At 54.0% G+C, this 7,271-nt stretch overlaps 1 protein-coding gene across 1 annotated transcript in view; it reads left to right on the top strand.

Moving 5' to 3' along the window:
- Positions 1-468: 468 nt before the first annotated feature.
- The window catches only part of Chst12 (carbohydrate sulfotransferase 12), a 21,552-nt gene continuing 14,749 nt past the window's right edge, over positions 469-7,271 (top strand). The window contains exon 1 of the mRNA XM_028756162.1: positions 469-557. The gene's annotated coding sequence lies outside the window, so the exon portion shown is untranslated. The remainder of the gene's footprint in view (positions 558-7,271) is intronic.

Genomic DNA, 7,271 nt, shown 5'->3' with positions numbered 1-7,271 from the left:
TCTCATTAAGTAAGGCTAACCTGGAACTTCCCATCCTACTGCCTCAGCCCCTCCCCTTCTTCCCTTCCCCCTCCCTCCCCTCGCCAAGTAGCTAGGGTGACAGGCCTGCACCATGCCTGGCTCTCACTAAGAGCTTTACCTGCATGGTCTCTCTAAAGCCCCATAAACTCTGACAGGATTGTCAGCTCGCACGGCCCACGCTGCAAGTTCAAACTGCGAGACGGGCAACGCCCCTCGAGATCAGCCACGCCCCCACCTCGGATTGGTTGCTGCGGAAGGGGCGGGACGCTCAGGGATGGTGGGTGGGGCCACTCTCTGGCCGTAAATAAGATGCCACATGGCACTGGCTGGCGAGGGCAGGAATGGGGAGAAGTGCGCAGGCGCATCGAGGACGGGCGTAGTCCCGCTCGCTAGCTCTCGCGAGAGGATGGAGGGGGGTCTGGCTGGGGGCGGGGCCGCGCCTCGGGCGGGGTTGCTAGCGAGAGGAGGCGATCTCCGCTGCAGAATCAGCAGCAACAGCAGCGGCGGCGGCGGCGGCGGTGACTAGCGGGCGCTAGGTGAGGAGCGCAGGCTGGAGCGGAGTGAGGGGTGCGTGGGAGTCCCGGGTCCTAGGGTGGGGCGATGGTCCACGGTTTGGTGATGCAGACTCGAATCTCATTCTGCCTGGCTTAGGCAGCTCCCACGTGGTCCCAGGTTCGAATCCCAGTTCTGTCCAGCCGGCTGCGTGACCTTAGTCCAGCGCGCATCTTCTCTGAGCCATCTTCTTGTGCAGCCCTGCAGAATGCGTGGAAGAAGGTGTGGCTCCTTAGCGGATCTCCTTTGCAGTAGCAGCGGCTGGCTCTGAGGGGGACACCTTCTCAGTTCTGCTCCTAGTTATTTACGAGTCCAGGCGAGAAATCAATTGTTCCGAGACAATTGCTGCAGTGTCCCGGCAGGACCTTGCAGGAGGGTGACTCTGAAGCCAGCTTTTGCACCGAGCAAGCACTGGCCTCACATCTCACCCCAGTCCACTGAGCATCCTCCTGCCCTGTGCATTGCTGCGGGTGCCCCCTGCAGCAGCCTCATGCCTGGTGGGCCACAGGAAGCCTAGCATTAGTGGCTAACAGAGGGACCTATCTTCTCTTTGGGCTTCTGGCCACGAAGACATCGCTGGCAGACCCTGGGCTCCGCGCATCCGCCCGGCTGTCGCACACAGAGCTGTAATGTTTGCACCCTTCTTAAATTATTTATTTTATAATCCCACGCTGTGCCGGGAGCCCCGGAGTTGAATGGGAGCGTGAGCCTTCGATTGCTGGGACCCCACAGTGTGGCTCCAGGCTCGGTGACATGAGTTAGGACCCCGTTTCCGAGTGTGAAGGGGAGGAAAAAGATTGTTGGGAAACTGCTATGGGCAGGGTATGATACTGCAAGTTCCGGAGTCGCCTGAGGCGGAGTGTGGTGCCAGTTCTTGTCAGCTGAGGCAAGAGGATTGCTGTGAGTTTGAGGGCAGCCTGGGCTGCATAGTGAGGTTCAGACCAGCCTGGGCTACAGGGTAAGACTCTGACTTAAAACAAAACAAAAATCACAAGAGGGCCTGCTTGCACCTTCGTGTTTAATTTCCTTGCGGATGAGTTGCTAGGATTTGAAACTGAGCTTGTACACGGGTGGTCACTGTTCATTGTCATCTCGTGTTCATGGGTCTGCATCTTCAGTTTCCTGTTCTACGGGCAAACCACCATGTTGGGTGACACACTGGGAACCATGGGCCCTGGGTAGCTCAGGTCCTCCTGGTTCAGGTCCACTTGAGTGCCAAGAATATGAAAGACATTTGCAGTATGCAAAGAGAACGCCAGGAAAGGTGGCACATACCTGTAATCCTGGCAACCCAAGAGGTGGAGGCAGGAGGGTCTACAGTTGAAGGCTAGCCTGGGCTATGTAAAACCCTGTCTCAAAGAAACTAACCAAACAAAAGAAACCCTAAGCATGAAGATTGGAAGCAGCTAAATCAGGAGACATTGAGCTGGTGTGCTCCTGAGGGATGGGGCCTGGAGGGGCAGGTAGGGGGTTGTGTGCATGTCTGTGTGTGTGTGCATGTCTGTGTGTGTGTGCATGTCTGTGTATGTGCAGGTGCATTGGAGGCCAGAGGATAACACTGGGTGTCGTCTTCAGGAATGCCATGTCCTTCCTGTGAGACAGACTGGTCTAGAGCTCACCAGTGTGGCAAGGCTGGCCGGCCTGGGGTTTGAAGCACACGGTAAACATGTGTCTGACATGTTTACACTTCGGGTTCTGGGGATCTGGACTCAGGTCCTTGTGCTTGTGTGGCGAGCACTGTACTAACTCTGGGAAGGTGGATTTCTGCTTGAGAAGAGCCTGATGCCCTCATGGAGCCCAGGTTCCATTGCTGGAAATTAGTTGAGGTTTGATGTGAACCAGAACCAGGTCTGTTAGAGGGAAACCCATGATCTGAGAGGGAAGGGAGGGCAAGTAAGTCTGGGGTTTAGGGAGATGCAGTGCATGTCATTGTGGGTGTGGCACAGTGGTTGGGGGGTGCAGAGTCAGAGGTTCCCCAGGGCTTCTCTGAGCAGTGGGGCTCTCTATAGGATTCAGTAAGAACTGGACAGAAGAAAGAAGCGATGCAAGCAATGCACCATGCTGGGTGCTGGGGGAGGAGAACCTGCGACAGTGTGGACCTCCGGCACTCAGGCTTGGAGTCAGGGAGAAGCCGAGAGAAGAGAAGAGGGGCGGGCAGAGGTCATTACCACATGATCACCCGGGCTGGGTGGGGCAGTGATTCTGTTCTAGGAAGACCAGGCCAGAAAGTACTGTGAGGGAAAACAGCCTGGTTACTCATAGGACTGAAATAAATCAGGTGTGGAAACACCACACACAGACACACACACACACACACACACACGAGTCACATATACACTCACACATATACTCACTAACACACACATACACACATACACACACACTCACTCACCTACACACACACAGTCACATACACACACACATTCACACACACATTTTTTGTTTGGCTGTCTAGGAGCTTGCGCTGTAGTCCAGGCTGGCTTTGAACTCAGAGATCAGCCTGTCTCTGCTTCCCAAGTGCTGGGATTAAAGGTGTGTGCCGCCATGCCTGGCTCACTATATAGTTTTTAAAACAAGGTTTCGCGTAACCCAGGCTGGCCTCACTTACCTCTGTAGCCGAGGTTGACCCTGCACTTCTTCCTGATCCTACTACCTCCGCCTCCCAAGTCCTGAGGTCATTGACATGAGCCGCCATACCTGGTTTATGTGTGCTACAGGTAGAACCCAGGGCTTTGTACCGGCTAGGTGAGCCCCTTACCAGCTGAGCCACACCCCCGGCCCTGAACCACCATTTTAAACAGCTTATGTCTTCACTGTCCAGTTATTAAAAGTATCCAGAAAGTGGTGTGTGCCTGTAATCCCTGTACTGGAGAGGTGGAGGCAGGAGGAGCTGAAAGAGGAGGAGGAGGAAGGAGGAGGAGGAGCTGGAGGAGGAAGAAGAGGAAGAGGAGGAGGAGGGAGAGATGGAGGAGCTGGAGGAGGAGGAAGAGGAGGAGAGAGAGATGAAGGAGCTGGAGGAGGAGGACCTGGAGCCGAAGGGCTAGCTGTGAGTTTCTCACCCGTTTAGTGTGTGCCCCTGCTTATGGCTGTTGCTGGCCCACAGATGTGGCTGGAAATAGCCTGCCCTCTCACATAATACTTCCTGCTGTTAGCCAGTGAGGTTGCAAAAACTATTTAGAAACTCTGAAACTTTCCAAATGGGAAACAGCAGACCCAGTTGCCAGTGGGGGAAGGGCTGCCCTGTAGCATTGAGCTCCGAAGCCTGACCAGCCCACCCAGACTGCTGGCCTTCCCCTTTGGCCAAGAGGATGGATGATCTTCTCAGAACTGGAGTAGCCTAAGAGAAAAGACCCACGTGTCACGCTGGCCAGTCCCCAGTTGGAACACTCAATTGGCTAGTTTCTAAAGAAACTCGAAATGAGCCAGGCCGTGGTGGCACTCAGGAAGCAGAGGCAGGTGGAGCTCTGAGTTTGAGGCCAGCCTAGTCTACAGACTAAGTTTTAGGAGAGCCAGGGCTACACAGAGAAACTCTGTCTTGAAAAAACTAACAAAACCCAAAGGTCATAAACAATTAAAAATCGTTTACAGGACGGGGTGGGGGGGCATGGTGACACATGCTCTCTGTCTTCTGAGGGCTTGGGAGGAGGCTGAGGCAGGGGCTGAGAGCCAGCCTCTGTTACATAGTGAGACCCTGTCTCAAAAAACACCAGTTAGAAAGGGCCCATGGCTCACATGACCCCAGCACTGGGGCAGCTGATGGGGAGGGGGATAATACAGGAGAATCAGAAGTTCAGGGTCGTCTGCAGCATATCAAGTAGTTTGGGGTTAGCCTGAGCTACCTGAGAACCTGTCTCAAAAAGAAATACTTAACAAAAAATTTAGCAGATAGCTCAATGGGTAAGAGACTGTGCCAGCACTGGGACCTGAGTTTGGATCCCTGCACCCACAGGAAGCCAAGTATGGCCACGCATCCCTACAGGTCAGTGCTGACAGAAAAGAGGGAGTAGAGACAGGACAATCCTGGGGCTCACTGGCCAACCATTCTGACCAAACCAGTGAAGTCTGGATTCAGTGAGAAATTCTGTCTTAAAAAATAAAGCAGGGAGTGATTGAGGAAGACACGTCCGTCAGCTGCTGGCGGTCACTGCTGGCCGGCACACGCCAGAACAAAAATAAATATGTAAATAGAAAATTCCTGAGGGAAAACCTTGTCCCCCTTGAACTCCATCCTCAGGCAAGAGAGCATAGGCTAGACACTTAATATACTGTTCAAATTCCTGTCTCCTGGACGTGAGGGTGACTGGCCCGCTTGTATCCCTATATAAGGTGTTGAGCCTGAAAAGAGAGAGTGGTGAGGGGTGGGGGGACAGGACAGGGTGTGCCCTGGAGAGGATCGAGAAGAGCTGTGTAGGGAGAGGGGACCAGGGGGACCGGCAGGGCACCATGGCCACAGGTGCTGCTGACCCCAGCAGCGCACAGGGCTATGGGAGGGGACAGGGACGGGCTTCGAGGAGACAGAATCTCTCTCACTGGAACTCTGCACTGGAACAGCTGCAGGGGACTTGACACAGTTGGCAGAGTTTAGGCTGGATTAGTCCTAAGAACACAGAAAACAAAGCAAAGGAAAACACGAGACTGTTATTAGTTCCCGGGAAAATAAACTGTTGTGCGGGAGGGAAGAGGAAAAATAATTACGGTGTCCTGGTAGTCCCAGCTGCGAACATTCTCTCTGTCCTGTGGCAGTGTATGTAAACACGGCCTGCTGCTCTAATTGGAGTTGTGACATGCCTGAGGGGTGGCAGGGGAGGGGACACACTGTGATGACACCTGCTGAGATGGAAGTCAGAGCTAAAGCCCAGGACCCAGTGGCAGCTACTGAGCGCTAGCAGGTGCAACAGAAGGAACCGGCAGTCAAGGCCGCATACGTACCAACACTCAGGAAGTGAATGGATTTCTGAGTTTGAGACTAGCCTGGACTACTACATAGTGAGACTCTATCTTCAGCGCAGGGTGGGAGGGTGGAGGCTGAGGCAGAAGCAGCTGTAAGGATGGAAAGGGGAAGGGATACTGGTTGCTAAGGTACTCGGTGGGCTCTGTTTTCAGTGTAGACAGAAGCCGTCTCCATTGGGATTGATGTCTTGGGCAAGAAACTTCCCGTACTTGGCTGGCTTGTGTGCAGCTCTCTGGGTTTCCTGAACGCGTTTACCCTTATTATTCCCATTGTTCTCCGTATCCTGTCTCAGCTAAGTCACTTGGTCATTTGTCAAAGATTCCACGCTGCCCCTTAGCGCCGTCTTTCTTTCTTTTTCTCTTTTTTAACATGTATTTTTATTCGTGTGTGTGTGTGTGTGTGTGTGTGTGTGTGTGTACCCACTTGTGTCCAAATGCTCACAGAAGTCAGAAGGGGATGTTGGATGGCCTGGGCCTGGAGCTTCAGGCGGTTGTGAGCTGCTTCGTGTGGGTGCTGGGTATTGAACCCAGGTCCTCTGGAAGAGTTCCCACCCTGTCCCCTTAACTGCTGAGCCATCTCTTCAGCCCTCACCACCCTTTTTCCTGAGGCAGTCTTGCTGGAGCTTGCTGTTTTGGCTTGGCTGGCCAGCGCGGCCTCAGGACCCTCCTGTCTCCCACTCACCCCAAGAGCTGAGGTTACAGGTATATGTGTAGACACGTCCAGCTTTTTATATGGGAGAGAGGATTCAAATTCACACCCTCGTCTTAGGCAGCAAGTGCTCTTACCCACTGAGACATCTCAGTTCCTGCACAGGGACTTAAAAACCTATTTACACGTGGAGAGAGTACCAGTGATCCTTCCCCAGCCTCAGAATTCGGACGGCAGAGAAGGTCATTAGTCTTCCTGATGCCTAACTCACGTGGACCTGGTGCCCTGAGCCTTGAGGGCGTGCTGTGGCAAATAAGATGGGTCCTCCCTCCCAGAGTTACGCAGTGCAAGTTCTGACAGTCTCCACAGTGCGATGGGTCTGAGATGTGACAGGTGCTGTAGAGAGAAGATGGGATATGTCCAGTGACTATGTGGTGAGCAGAGTTGGGCCACGCAGCTGTGGGATTGTGGGTCCTGGGACCTACTTTCTGAGGCATGATTAGGAAGGCCTTAGCACAGAGTGAGCTGTGGGGTGCCCCTGAGAGTGGCCCAGCAGACGGACATCAGTGCAGCAGGAGCCTGCCCCACTGAGCCACTGCTGAGTGACAGGGAACCTCTGGCTGTACTGGAGTGACCAAGAGCAGAGATGAACGGGCCTGGTCACCACCACAGAAAGAGTTTAGAATTAGAAGCCAGGATACACCATGGATCAGAGGACTTAAGGACAAAGATGTGTCCTAATTGGCTTTCACCACAGCAACGTGGCAGGAAGGGAGGAGGGTAGAAGCAGGGAGAGGGAGAGGGGCATTGAGCAATACAGTGCGAACCGAGAAAGACCTGGGTGGGTAGAGGAGCCTGGGGAGGGGATATGGAGAGACTCTGCAAATAAAGTCGGCATGGTCTACTGCTGTGCTCTGGAGATAGAACCTTGGCTCACACACATATTCTACCACTGAGCCACACCCCAGCCCCTCACTGGGAGATTCTAGGCAGGGGCTCTACCACTGAGCCACACCCCAGCCCCTCACTGGGGGAGTCTAGGCAGGGGCTCTATTACTGAGCCACACCCCAGCCCCTCACTGGGAGATTCTAGGCAGGG

Source organism: Grammomys surdaster, unplaced genomic scaffold (assembly GCF_004785775.1).
Source record: "Grammomys surdaster isolate TR1022 unplaced genomic scaffold, NIH_TR_1.0 126109, whole genome shotgun sequence".
NCBI lineage: Eukaryota > Metazoa > Chordata > Mammalia > Rodentia > Muridae > Grammomys > Grammomys surdaster.
Note: the sequence above shows the minus strand (reverse complement) of the source record. Positions and strands in the feature narration are given on the sequence as shown.